Here is a 15,587-nt window from a genome sequence, read left to right on the forward strand (position 1 = left end):
CTCCCTTCTTTCCCTGTCATTTTCCTCATTCATCAGATCCTCAAAATACTCCTTCCATCTTTTCTGCACACTCTCCTGGGTTGTTAGCACCTTTCCATCTCTGTCCTTAATCACCCTTACCTGTTGCACATCCTTCCCATCTCTATCTCTCTGTCTGGCTAGCCTGTACAAGTCCTTCTCTCCTTCCTTTGTGTCTAACCTGTCATACAGCTCATCGTAAGCTTTCTGTTTGGCCTTTGCCACCTCCCTCTTCACTCTACGCTGCGCTTCCTTGTACTCCTGTCTACTTTCCTCAGTCCTTTCTACATCCCATTTCCTTTTAGCTAACCTCTTCCTCTGGACACATTCCTGTACTTCCTCATTCCACCACCAAGTGTCTTTACCTTCTTTCCTCTTTCCAGATGACACACCTAGCACCTTCCTACCTGTTTCCCCACCACTTGGTCTTCTTTTCTGTCTTCCCTCTCTTCTTCTTCCTGACCTCCAGAGTCATCTTACACACCACCATGCGGTGCTGTCTGGCCACACTCTCTCCTACCACCACTTTGCAGTCACTAACCTCTCTCAAATGACCTCCTCTGCATAGGATGTAGTCCACCTGCGTACTCCTACCTCCACTTCTGTATGTCACTCTATGTTCCTCTCGCTTCTAGAAGTAGGTGTTGACTACAGCCATTTCCATCCTCTTAACAAAGTCCACCACCATCTGTCCTTCCAGATTCCTTTCCTTCACACCAAACCTGCCCATCACCTCCTCATCACCTCGGTTGCCCTCACCAACATGCCCATTGAAGTCTGCTCCAACAACAACTCTCTCTCCTCTGGGGATACTCTCTATGACCTCATCAAACTCACTCCAGAATCTCTCCTTCTCTTCTAACTCACAGCCAACCTGTGGCGCATACCCACTGACTACATTCATCATCACCCCTTCAATTTCTAGCTTTAGGCTCATCACCCTGTCTGAGACTCTTTTCACCTCTAGAACACTGTTTACAAACTCCCCCTTCAGGATCACTCCTACCCCGTTTCTCTTCCTATCCACACCATGGTAGAACAGTTTGTATCCTCCTCCAATGCTACGTGCCTTGCTGCCCTTCCACCTTGTCTCCTGCACACACAGAACATCTACCTTCCTTCTCTCCATCATGTCTGCCAGCTCTCTGCCTTTCCCTGTCATCGTGCCAACGTTAAGAGTCCCTATTCTCAAACCTATGCTCCTGCCTTTTCCCTTCTCTCTCTGTCCACGAACCCTTCTGCCTCCCCTCTTTCTTCGACCAACAGTAGTCAAATTTCCACCGGCACCCTGTAGGTTAACAGCACCGGTGGCGGTCGTTGTTAACCCGGGTCTCGACCGATCCGGTATGAAAGTGTTATTGATGATTCGCATGGTTATTTTGGCAATTTTTACGCCGGATGCCCTTCCTGACGCAACCCTCTCTATTTTTCCGGGCTTGGGACCGGCACAGAAATCACTGGCTTGCAACCCCTGTGGCTAGATTAGTGACACACTATGTACCTACACGGTGTATTTCATACATAGTTGCTGTTGTTGTTTCTGTCGTTTTGTTGTTATACTGGCATCGTTGTTTGGTGTGTATCTAATTTTAATTTTAATTGTCATGTAAGTTAAAGATGTTCTTCTGTTCTGCTATTCTTCTATAAAGTTGTCCTATTTAATGTCACCTGCTGCAGACAAAAGAATTTCCCTTTCGTGGGATAAATAAAGTCTTCTCTCTAATCTTATCTTGTCTTATCTTATCTTATGCTAGTAAATAATAACAATAACCATTCTGATTATAACCATGATAGAAGTTTACTGACCTTGGTTTGTTGTGCACCACAGCAGTGAGATCACAACTAAAGAGAAATAAACAGGTCAGTTTAAACTTGTGAGACAAGACAATTGTACCAGAAAAGCTTCTGACAGCTCAGTGTGTTCCTGTGACCACATCTGCTAAATCAATGGGACCAAGAAAAAAATCAACAACAACTGAACAGAATAAAAATGTTGAATGATAGAATAACAACTAAAGGAAATATCATAAATAAATACAAGCTAATAAAAAAATATTACTACTATATACAGTCTGAGGAGTTTATTTAAACACATGTAAAGAGGTCACAATTCTTCTGGAACAGACTAAACTGTTAGGAACAATGAAATCAGAATCAGAGCCAGTTAATCAGCTTTGTCTCCACTCAGGTCACAGTTTCTCCAACAAAACAATGACCTAAAACCTGTACAGATAAATTAGGATCAAGAATAGATGAGAAGAAAACTCTGTTGTGGCTCCACCTGATCTTACATGGATCCGTTTTTGTATTAATTTCAATAATGTTTCACTGAGAAACTGAAGCATCGTGTCCGTTCTTTAACAGACAAACAGGTTTTCTACTTACAGAGCAGACACAGCAGAGACGTTCCCTCCATTGTCCTGTTTAATGATTTGTAATGAACTTGTTAGTGACACCATGTGAAGCCCGTCCTCTTCCTCTGTGACTTTGTGGTTTTCTCTTCTATCGTTTCTCATCCACTGCTCTGTTCCTGTTCGTTCTACTGTCATCTACCGACCACCAAAAGCAAATGGTAACTTTTTATCAGAATTCTTGTTGCTGACATTGTTGTGAGGTATGATAAGGTCATTATTGCAGGAGACTTTAACCTTCATATTGATAATAATACTAATACTGTAGCAAATTATTTTATCAGTCTGAATTGTTCAACCTAGTTCAACACGTCAAAGGTCAGACCCATAACCAGGGTCATGACCCTTGACTTGATATTCACTTTAGAATTGATTCTAAACTCCATTGAGCCAAAGGATCCATCTCTGATCATAAATGTGTCTTAGAAAGAAAGAAAGAAAGAAAGGACAGGTGTTAGTCTGGCGAGAGAGGAGGAGGGTGGATGTGTTGTTTGATGAAGGTAGCAGAGTGACACCTTCTGGTGAGGAGGACTGATAGTAGCCACCTTGTTTGTTAAGATGCTGACACTTGATATAATGTATGAACCACACAGTTCTACAGTGTAGGAACCTCCAACTGGACCTTAACCTCCTGGCAGACAATGAAAAGGAAATTCAGATACATGCTGGACACTGAAGAGCACAAGGCAATTATTCTATCAAATATGTTTTATGTATAATAATACACTTCAGAACAACTGTCTGGTCATGTAAACATTCCCACCTTTGCATAAATCACTGTTGTTGTTGAAGCAAAACCTGGACAAATAGAACCAGTTGTAGTATTTGTTGTTTACCTGCAGGAGGCAACAGTTTTATGTTGGTACATCAAACCATCTCCATTCATGACTCCCTGCTATAACTGAAGTTCCTTAGAAAATGTACTTAGTGAAGTCTGATTAGATATTTATCTTCATTATACACTATAAATAAAATGACAATTAAATATTTAATATTTGTATCATAATAGCTGTTTATTCAACATCTGCATCATTGATAAAAGCAGATTCAGAGAAGAAAAACCAAACATAAAAACCTATGGTAACTAATAATTATAATAAAACCTTAATATTGTGACATAAGTAAATATTTTAGTAGTACTTTGGGGTGTTAGTTTAACATGTCCCTATGGTCAAATACATTTTTTTGTATAATTATTCTCTGTAAGCTCTTAAACCTTAACACTGTAAAGTGCCTTGAGATAACTACTGTTGTGAATTGGAGCTATACAAATAAAACTGAATTTAACTGAATTGAACAGGGAAGTAGACCTTTCTAGAGCTTAAAATGTTATTATTATTATTATTATTATTATTATTATTATTATTATTAATAATAATAATAATAATAATAATAATAATAATAATAATAATAACAATAATAATTCTTGGTTCTACTTTCAAGGTGTCCTTGGACAAGACACCAAAAAACCTGTAGTAGTGTGGTTAAAACACAAAACAGCTGGAAGCTATCATTAGTCTTAGTTAAAAGGGTGAAAAATATGTAGTTGTGAGGGGTTTAAACAGTTTAACTTACACTAAAATAAAAGTGAAAAACATGGCTCTCAGTTTGACTTTCAGTCTCACTGTTCTGGTTTAAAAGACAATATGTACAGTAACATGCTGCAGGTAAACGTCAGTGGTTGGACTGATGTAAAGGTCTCAAGGTCCACTTCAAAGAATAAAAGAGTTCTGAACCTCTGAACACAAAAACATGCACAGCTGATAACAAGTGATGACTGCTGTTACTATGACAGTGAACCTGTATCTTTCATCCTGTTTGGCCTGATGTCCTTTTGTCCATAACTGCTAATGGGTAAGTTTCTGCAAAATAAATCAGGTACTGTAGATTCAACCCTATGTGTCAATATTCAGAAGACGAAGGGAGCTTGTGCTCATCTATGAGACACCAAAAAGTTTGAGTAAGGCTCACTAACAACCAGACACTGATAACAGGTTGGACATTTATAAATACAGTAGTTTTTTAATTTTTTGTCTAAACATTTACACACTTTCACAGAAACAAGGAACGACATGATCAGAAGCTTCCTGCACTAATTAAAATAAGTTGAGACATTTCAACCGAAGCCACAAAACTGGTGCGTCACACCATATACAGAGTATAATTAGACAAAGCAGAACATACAATGGTGAGAAAATTAATTCAAGTGTCTCAACTCAATTTACAGGAATCAACAAGAGGAAGTTGCTGAAGAATTTCTAAAGAGTCAACAAGTCCACTTTCTGGTAGATTCGGTGCTGATGGGGAATATTTTACTGTTTTATGTTTTATTTTGAGGCTTTCTTTTCTATCTCTTGTACAAGGCAACGATTGCTGACCAGCAGGTCACAAGGAAATCCAGGGTAACATCTAAAAAACTAAAGGCCTTTCCTGCAGTGGGTAATATTAATGTTTACCATCTACACCACTATGGTGTTTGTGTCCGAGTCTCAAGACAAAGTCATTACTGTCCAAAATAAAGTAACATTACTGCTTAAGAGCATGTGGACAAACCAGAAAGTTAACTGAAGAAGGTTGAAACCAAACAGAAACATTATGCTTAGCTGAAACCTGCTTGATCACCATCTGCTTCCTGTTTTAGTTTTAAGCTTTCTTCTTTGTCTGATTGTAAGTCTGATTCTGATGCTCCTGCTCTTACTGTCTCTCTCTGGCTCTGCATCTTGTCTGTTTGTGGACTGTGGATTTATATCTGTGTAAATTTTCTCTTTCCTTAGTAAACATTAAACCTTACAGAAACCAAACACCGCATCCAAACATCAGAACCGTGTCCCATCTGTGAAACGGTGGTGGCAATATCATGATTTGGACCTGATTTGTTTCCTCTGGACCAGAACTATCACTGATGGAGCTGTGAATTCTTAATTGCACAGGATAGTATCTATCTGTGGTCCACAAAGAGCTCAACAAAAAGTAGATCATTCAGCAGGTCAATATCTCCAGGAACACGTCTTTTACCAAACAATGGTTGAATAAGAAAATTAGTGGAAGTGCCTGAATCAGGTGCTCACTACACAGCAAGTCATGAGGTAACAGATCTTTGACCTTTGTCTTTAACATTTGCATATTTATACTTTCAGCTAGAAACATCAACTAATTCATATTTATCTATATTATTGTGTTAAACGTAATGTAATAACTATCATAAATTGATAAGTAAAACTTTAAATGTAGGTCTTTTATTTTGTTAATATTATTTTTACTGAGGTATTGTTACTCCTGATTACTTCTTCCAACACTGAATGAACATGTTGCTGCACATTCTCGTCCTCTTACCTCCTTTTTCTCTTTAAATCAGTTTATCAAACATTAAACATCAATATTTTATCTTTGTTCTTTTGGGTGTTTTTTTTGTTTGTTTGTTTTCATTAAAATAGTTAATAATCTTAGGTTTAACAGTATGTAAAGTGTTCTCAGGCTGAATCGTCTTTAGATTTAAAACTCAGACTCTAAACTCTGTATTAAAACCTGTTCTGTGGAGGGTTCCACAAGTTTCCAGCCACTAAATGATGTTCAAGCTGTTGAGTCTGTGGTTGCGGTTTTTGAATGTTTGTTCTTTGTTATCAATACAGAAGAGAGGTGTAGATGGGTTAGCCACAACCAAACTGAAACAAGTCAAACTTTCCATTTGCCAACTTCATAAAACCCACAGAACCACATGAGAAAAACAACCAACTAGATCAAATGTATTGATTCTGCAAAGAAACCAGATCAGCAACAATTACAGGGTCCGAAAAACATGAAATATGAATAACAGTGAACTTAATAAAGATAACAAAAACTAAACTGAAAGGTTTTCACATAAACATGAATAAACAAAGCACTCTTTTAAAATGTACTGAAATGCTAATAAGTGTTTAAATAGTATTTTCATTTCACTGATTTGGCACCAAAATAAAATCTGTTTGGTCGGTTTGTCTTTCTGTAGCTGCACACAATGAGACTTTGTGTTTGTTTCTATGTTTCTGGAACCTTTATGTCAATTTACAATCAGCAGCTGAACATCAGTAGTTGAACTCTTGTGAAGGTGTAAAACTTGACCTCAGTGATGAGTAGACGACGTCTGGTTCTGCTGAAAACTCTGAAAACACACACACAGTTCAATGTGAGACAACGATGTATAAGACCTCCGAGCTTCACCTCTCTACTTTTCTTCATCCAGTTAATGTAACAAACAGGAAGTGTTAGTGAACAGCTGGACTAACTGTGACCTTCATCTCTCAGAGGTCATCGGGCTTTCACATAATATTCATTATTCAGTGTTGTGAATAGGAATTTTGATTCATTTGCATCTGTTTTTGTTGATTTTATTGAAATCTGCTCAGATTTGTACCTCTGCTCCTGTTTGGTTTGAGGACTATTTGTCCATAATTGACGTCTCCTGTCCTCACTGCAGAGTAGACTACAGCTGGATCAGTGTCTGCAAAATAAAGTAAATCCATGAGTTTTAGTACTAGCTGCCGGTACTGTTATTTGTAGCTAGTATTTGCACTACTATTAGTAAGGACAATAATACTGTTTTGATAACTTATAGATTCAATAAGGTTTTTTACAAATAGGAGCCCATTTCTTCAGAACCCTTTTTTGTTTCCTCTTAACAACACGTCTGTGCACGACAAGCTGCTTATCTGAAACAGGAAACTGAACAACCACAAAGCTGCTTCATTTTATAGAAATAAGTTCACACATTTTACCACAAGGTACAAACGAGACAAACATTTGTCCAGTTACTAAAACCAAAGGTCGTTCACAATAATAAGAAATATGCAGAGCTGCATTTCACTGAAAATGACAGGAGGAAGTCACAACTGTGGTTTAACAACAGGTCGGTTTAAAAAAAAATGCTGAATTTTTTTTTTTTTTTATTTCAGGCCAGTTCAAGATACAGAAAAAACACTACCAAGAATCTCTGACTTCATCTGTTCATCAGATCTTATTATTACACAAAAGCCTAAATGTTGATTGATTCCTTGTATCAGTTATTATTGATTTAATATAAATGAAACTGGACCTGATGAGGTGTAGAAAGCATAACACTCCCAGATACACCCACAACACTCTTCACTTCCTATTTCCTGTTTGACAGCCACTTCAGCATGTACGTAACGTATTTTTAATCTAACCACATCATTTCTGAGATAAATATTATCTAATTTGATAATTTAACTATAATTTAATTTAAAACGTGATTAAAAAAAAACATTCCATCATCTGTCAGGCACTGAACCATTTTAATATACAGTTAAATGGAAATTTCCTTTGTTCTGAAGCAGATTCATTAGCTTCTGCTTATTTATCTAACAGTGACTCTGATGTCTTTATTATTTTCTGACGAGGACAGATAATAAAATACTGCAGTATTCCTGAAGTAGTGAATGTTGTTTGTAATTCTACTACCTGGAGCCATTCAAAGGACTGACTGTGTTTCTAATAGACTGTCAAACAGTCAGAACAAATATTCTGTATTTGGCATCACTGATACACAGTTACATCACTGTAACCATGTGTTAATAATGTTAATACTATATATCATCATGGGACAGTGGAGTTTTTTCTACCACTCTTTGTTGAACATTTAGGATTTTAATATTTTCATTTACATCAACATTTTGATGTTGTATCAGCAAAACTAAAACTAAAACTAACTGTTCTTTGTGATTACTGCTCATTAACTAATATTAGCATTAAACTAAGGTGGTGACCATGGTATGAAGAATCGAGTGTTGGGACATTATAACATAAAACCATCAGCTGTACCTGTTTTCTTTGATTTATTGTCTCTGATGACTATTTGTCCATAACTGACGTCTCCTGTCTTCACTGCTGAGTAGACTGAAGCTGGATCAGTGTCTGCTGAGATACAATGAATCAGAAATGTTAATGTCACATAAACAATGAAAAGTTATTAAAAATCATTATTAGTTCACTCGTAGACATGTTTTAGGAGGTGGTGCACAAATCTGTGTTTTATTAGCTATTTTTTTATTTTATTCATATTGTTTCATCAGTGAGCTGCAGATAACCTGAGCAGGTTCACATTCAGAAAGGCTTTAATAGAAAACAGGAAACTGGACGACCACAAAGCTGTTAGCTTCAGTTAATGTGTTCACCACAGGGAACATGACGGTCTCACATGCAGCACCCAAAATACTGACAACTACTACTGACATCAGCTAAAGTGGAGAGTGTGAGACTTTATGAACTAAAGAAGAAACTTAACCAAGTTCCTTTGTGAAAAGATTCATCAACATAATTTAATATTTTAAGTAGACTGTGTAGAAAAGTTGTTGTTTAGTCTCAAAATATCATTGACCTGTAGGCACGTAAAGATCTGTAATGGGTTTATTCTCATGATAACAGTGAATAACCACAGGCTCAGAATTTGAAAATGGAGCTAACTAATGTCTGTAAGCTAAGAATAGAAAAGTATGTCAGAGTACTTCCAGCTTGAAATGTCCACTGTCTAAAAAAGTATTTTAGAAATGACAGAACTGTGAAAGCCAAGACAAGATGTGGACGTCGAAGAACACTTTCAGATAACTGTTCTGCTGGACACAGAAACAAAGCAAAAACCACTGAGACTGTAAAGGTGTAAAAGCCACAGCAGTGTTAATACAATGATATAGTGTGTTAATGCACAAATAAGGACGCAGATAGAGGCGGATCAAGCATCATCCGTTAAACGTGTAAGTCTGTATCTTTTCACTCTGCATCAAGATTTAGGGAATTATTACTTTTAAATTTAACAGTGGTAGTTACTTTGTAATTACCACTACAGTATAGTACAGCACTACTGCTGTCTAAGTAAATTCTGAGTGTAAATGTTCTTCAGCCAGTCAAGAAAGTTAGAGTCTGACTTCTACAACAGGTTAATCACCAACAAGAGCTGAAAATCCACCGTGAACCACTGAAATATGAACTGAAGATGTTGAGAAAACATTCACAGTCTCCTGACCTGTCAGTGAATATCAGTGGGTAAAACTTAAACGTTTCACTTTTTAATTATACATTAGTCTAATCCGTCATTCACATGGAGAACGGCTTCACAGTGCAGACCTGTGTTTGTTTGTTTGCCTTGTTCCTCACCTATAAGTCGCTTTGGATAAACGCATCTGCCAAATGACTAAATGTAAATGTAAAAAACAAACCCTAAAAATAAAAATATTACCTCTTTTCTTTCGTGTTGGCTGACGACCTTTTTGACTTAATATTCTCACATCACTGTATGTGACGTCACCTTCTCTAGTTTCTTCTTCAACAGCTGAAATAATGCAAGAAATATATATATTATTGAACATTTTATTTAAGAACTGTGTGTGATGTGAAATGTTGTTATTTGCTTTTCTAATATACACATCTGCAGAAATAGAATACAAGTGTATTAAACATGTATGTAAAATTGTAAAATTCGTTTTCCTGAAGCATTTATGTCATATCCAGAGGTCTGTGTCTCACCTTTAGGTTTCCTCCGATCACACAGTTTCACCAGTAGAACCAGTAATATCAGCAGAACCACACCACAGACAAATGGAACAGAAAACAAGATGGAGTGAAGAGGAGAAGTGGAAGGAGAAATAGAGGTGAATGTAGGCGGAGGTGTGGTGGTGGTGTTTTCTAAAACAAAGCAAAAATAATTTGTACATCTTTGTCACATCATGTTCAATAACTTCCATTTTAACAACTTCTGTTAGTGCTGAAGCTCCTGACCTGTGACAGAGATCCAGCTGGGTGGAGACTCTCCATGACTGCTGATGTGACACTTGTAGAGGCCTTCATCAGACTTGGTAACATGGTGGATGGTCATGTGACCTGTAGGCTCAGTCCTGATGAGGGAGCCATCTTTATAGAAATCAGCTGGGAGCTTGGAGGGAGGGCTCTTTGTTTGACAGTGCAGAGTGACATCATGTCCCTCCATCACAGGGAGGACAGGACTCTGCAGGATCACTGATTTGACTGAACACAGAGACAAACTACAGCATTTCATCCATTTCCACACAGACTCATCAACACTAACTCCACAGTCTGATCTTACCAGAGACAGTGATGTTGATGATGCTACTGGTTGATCCCTCTCTGGACTCACACCAGTAAACTCCACTGTCCCATGGAGCTGTGAGACTCATGTTACAGGAGGAACCAGCTGGTTCTCCCCATTTCTCACACTCAGCTCTGGTGTCTGTGGTTGTGTTCCTCCTCAGTGTCCATCCAGCAGAGCTGTCGTCCTCCTCACAGCTCAGAGAGACTGATTCTCCTTTAAACAGCTGAGATCTGCTGGGACTCACAGTCAGACGAACTGTAAGTTTTAAAATATAAGACAAATGTTTTTGTGTTACTGTAATGGAAACAATCAGCAGGTAAATCACTTCCCTAATAGGTTTGCTGCCACTTCATTTTGGTGTAAGACACAGATTGTCAACTGATGAAAAAATCATCATTATCTGCTCAAACGCCTTTACAAAGAAAATCTCTATTTAAACATTTGTGAGCATCATAAAATGTGGTAATACTTTAAAACCTTTGAAAACTCTCTCAGCTGACAACACAACTAAAACACCCACAGATGTTTCCCTGAAGTTTCTTGAAGTTCCCTGTTGACTCTTAAATCCTAAAGTATAATAACAATAATAATAAGAAGATACTGACCTTCAAATGTTGAACAGCACAGCAGAGGGGTTAAAACTAAAGAAAAATAAATTCAGGTTATTTTGAGCCTGACCCACAAGACAATAAGTAAAAAGAAACATTAGTAAGAACAAAACTATAGGTTAACTTGAAACTGTCAAAAAAGAAACGAAAGGAATACAAATCTGACATTGCATCTGATTTTATTTTCAACAGAAAATATTAAATATTGCTACAAAGGACAAAAATGAAGGTACCAGTTATATTTGCTATAGTATAGTTATATTATAGTATATTATATTATATTATATTATAGTATATATATAGTATAGCTATAATATAGTTATATTTGCTGACAAATCATGTCTTTACTTGACTTTTATTACTTCAATTACTTTTGTCAGTTCCTAGTTATTTCAAGGAAAATTGTGGGTTCTTCACTTTTTAATTTAATCTACATCTTAACTGGACACTTCTTCCCTGTATTACCCTAAGACAGTGACATGTACTGTATATTTGAGTTCTGTAGATTCTGTTTTCCATGTCAGCAAGGGATCCTCTCACCTACATAAATATAAACTTTAATCAAAATTTCAAGTAACATCTTAACATCTTTACAAAGCTAAAGTGTATGTTAAAAAGACAATTAGCATCTGGAAAACAAAATAAAAGTCAGACAGCATTGAACATGAATGACAACCAGAAACCACACCGCTTAAAAAATAGATGGAACTCAATTTAAAATGTGAAATGTTTATTATTCAGGACATGGTTTTTAATAATAGGACAGGACTGTTTGCCTATGTAGAGAGAAATGATCCCTTCTTCTACAATGTTGTTACTCTACATAATTAACTCACCCAGTTTACGTCCAAATGTCTACTGCTGTTCCTTGTTGTTATTATTAGAATTATTATGCCTATTATTTCTCAATTGATGAAAATACACACATAAAAAACACACACATTCTTCTGACAGTTACAATGATTGATTGAATTTTTTTTAACCTGTTTAGCCTCCCTCACTGAGAGACAAAAAGTTCCTCTTTAGACATATAGCGATGTTGATTGTTGAATTCAGCATCTGAATTCAGTCCAACTGTGAAAGTTAAAACAGACTTAAAGAACAGAATTCTTTACTTACAGAGCAGACATTGTAGATGTGTTTCCTCCATTGTCCTGTTCACTGATTTGTGATCAACTTTTTTTATATTTTTTAGTGACACTAAGGAAACTCCACCTTCTTCCGCAACATGAGTGTTTTTTTTTTCTTTTTCTTTTCTTCTATTAGCGCAAGGTCAGTGGTATTTAACCAACTGCTCTGATTATATTAAGATACAAATGAAGTGGTCAAACTATCCCAAAAACACAACTACATTCTAACTTATGGATTAAGATGTCGATAAAGCTGTCAGCAGCCTTCCATAAAGACAGAAACAAAAAAATCTAAACTTAGAAAAGGTTTTTAAAAATTTTATTCAAAAAACATTCTCATACCACTAACTGCAATTAGTTCATAGTAGCTCACAATACACAGACACATTAAATATAAAATGAGAAACTACTGAAAAAAAACAACTGTATGTTACTGTGTAAAATGTCTCAGATTTGATAGAAAAGACCATAAAAAGTTGGATTAGTGACATTTCAGAGTGTTTCCTTTCAGCCTCAATGCTGTAATATCCTCAGTGTTGTAATCAGTCATTTACTTTATTTAAATTGCAGAAAATAAATCACCACATTGAACATGGACCAGAAAAACTAGAAAAGACACAGTCATCTGAGGACATCGTAAAAGGAAATATCATCTTTGGAACCGTATCATGACGTTTGATCCCAGTGACTTAAATATTATTAAGACATTTAAGGTCTTTTGTCCTAGTATGTATAAATATTCTTAAAAATGCATTTCATGATTTTTATTTCTCTTAGTTAATTTCATCTTATTTTTTAGGAAGCTGGGAGTTATTCTATTTTGGGATGGGCTAACACCTTTCTTTAATTGTCTATAGACAAAAATCAAATCATTGGCAAGACATGGAAAGCCCAACTTATAATGGTTCATACGTTTTTGAATGTGTTCATTTTAAAATTAACTCCAAATTAGCAGAAACATACGCCATGCTTATGCCAACCATGTGATTAACAGGCAACATGTTCAGGTGTCTCTCACCCAATGTCAGCTGCAGTCACCCTGAACCTCTTACAAGATAAGTGGTGTAGTTAATGTTGGGATGATATCAACAGTTATTGTTGTGTCATTAATATGGAATATTTAGCATATTAATCACAGCACTGTAGAGCACATGCTGAAAATAACCTGGAATATTATTGAGATTCACATTGGTTTAGTTCTCTATGGCCAGCAGAGGGGGATGTTTGCTTGAAAGTAGCATTTGTACTTCTGAACCGTGACTAAATACTGAATACATGCCACATTTTAACATAAAAAATAAATAAAGCCAAATGTAGGTTACTGACCTGCTCCAGCAACACAAGGACACAGTAAAGTTCCTCATCCAGTTAGTGTTTTATTCTTTCTATTGATTTCTAGATCGATATTGACGCCATCCAAACCATGAAACAACGATTAGACCTATATAATTAGTAATAGTAGTAAAACAAAACATGTTCATTAGTGTTTGTCTTTGATGTAGCTTTAGTAGTCTTATAACAGTACATGGTAATTTACCGATTTAATGACTACACATCCTCTAGATTTACTGTTACTGTTGACTGTTGGGTGATTTAACAGTAACATTAAACATGACAGCAATGTGACTTCAGTATTGCAAAAGCTATAAAGAAAAATAAATACTTAAAAGTAGAGAAACATCAAGAATGGAGGCCTGTCTGTAAGAAATGCTCCAGCAGCTCTTTGCTCTGCAGACGTTGCAGACTTCAGTGTAAACAGGGTCACATGGTAAATGATGTACTGTTTCTCAGAAAACGAAACTCTAAGCTCCACCCTATGAGATAAAACTCGACAGTTTTACCAGCACCACACTCGACACACGCAGGATTATGTGAAGATTAAATTGAAGAATTTTAGTAGTAGTAAGAAGGCTACTCCGGGGAATACACTCTACTGGACTCTGGACTAATAGAAATGACTGCTGTTTGTGCTCTCTACACTTTTCTGTCCGTCTGCCTTCTCGCCTCTGCTTCTGAACGTGAGTCGACTTCCTGCTGATTTGTTGGTTTTTATTATATTTCTTACGTTTACGACAAACTTGTATAAAGAAAATGTGAGCTACATAATTTCTGCCACTTTTCGTACAAATCATGTTTTCTTCTAGTATTATGGCTACCCCACTTGATTCTCAGACTGTGTTTTTAATAATATAATCAAAAACTAACACCTGATCAGTTTTTATGGCACGTCGTCTGTGTGACACAGTCCATGTTGAAATGAAACAGGACAAAGACTAAGAACTAGTCCTCAACCAGCGCTTTGTCCTGTAGACACAGAGTCATGGAACATGGACAAAAGTCTTCATATTGTTTGATTAACAAGTTGCAAATCAGATTTATTACTGTGAGAGAAGTATTTATTATTAATGATCTAGCAGCTGTACTAGTTGAACAGTGGTTCAATTATATTTTTAAACCATTTTCAAATTAAAAAAAAATTTACATACTATTAAAATATTTTCTGTTACGCACTTTTATGTCGCTTTTAATAAAATCATCTAACAAACGAATAAATGTAAATATAAAAGACTGGAGTATGGTTTATTGTGCTGATATTTGAGAATGTTACCAGGGTTTACTTCCTCACTCTGTGCTGGATGTTCAACTGAGGTAATACTGAGAACACAGAGAAGTAGTTTTTGTGTCACACCCATATTTGTAGCTCAAACTGTGGGTGTGGCTGCTTCCCAGGATTATTCTCTACTCACAAAGCCTTAATTTTTTATACTAGTATATATTTAGACTGAAGAAATTAAGTACTACAGTAATATCATGTTTTATTTTATGTATGTTTGTAAAGTGCTACAAATTCACTCATAAACACTGTATTTAACTAATAGTCTCAGATCACTGCAAGGTTGTTTGGTCAGCCCCAACAAAACTCTTTCTCCTCATTTTGACTGGAGTGAGGAGTTCTACTTAGAGCCTTGAAAATATCTGCTCTGTGATTTTCCTTCTACTTCAGATACATACACAATCACAGCTGGAGAGACTGCTATTCTGCCATGTAGAGAGCCCAACAACTTCCCTGTCACAGCTGTAGAGTGGACCAGAGATAAGGAGGACAAATATGTCTTATTTTACCGGAACAAGCAGTTAGATCCAAACAACCAGCATCCATCTTTTAATAACCGAGTGAAGTTGGACTACAGTCAAATGAAACATGGCGATGTGTCCTTGATCATGAAGAATACAACAGTAAATGATAATGGAAGATACGAGTGTCACATCATCAGGACAATTACACATCGCAACAAAAGAGCGACCTATGACACTGAACCCATCA

General features: G+C 36.5%; 1 protein-coding gene and 1 long non-coding RNA gene across 2 annotated transcripts in view; one reads left to right on the forward strand and one right to left on the reverse strand.

The window, feature by feature from the left end:
* The window catches only part of LOC113168375 (programmed cell death 1 ligand 1-like), a 37,942-nt gene that overhangs the window by 19,686 nt on the left and 2,669 nt on the right, over positions 1 to 15,587 (forward strand). The window lies entirely within an intron of this gene.
* Positions 5,783 to 10,231, reverse strand: LOC113168399. Its single transcript, XR_003299399.1, has 6 exons — positions 10,194 to 10,231; positions 9,942 to 10,100; positions 9,655 to 9,747; positions 8,244 to 8,336; positions 6,820 to 6,906; positions 5,783 to 6,567 (listed from the first exon to the last, which is right to left on the reverse strand). It is a non-coding gene; the product is annotated as an uncharacterized LOC113168399 (long non-coding RNA).

The sequence above is a fragment of the Anabas testudineus genome, chromosome 18 (genome assembly GCF_900324465.2).
Source record: "Anabas testudineus chromosome 18, fAnaTes1.2, whole genome shotgun sequence".
Lineage (NCBI taxonomy): Eukaryota > Metazoa > Chordata > Actinopteri > Anabantiformes > Anabantidae > Anabas > Anabas testudineus.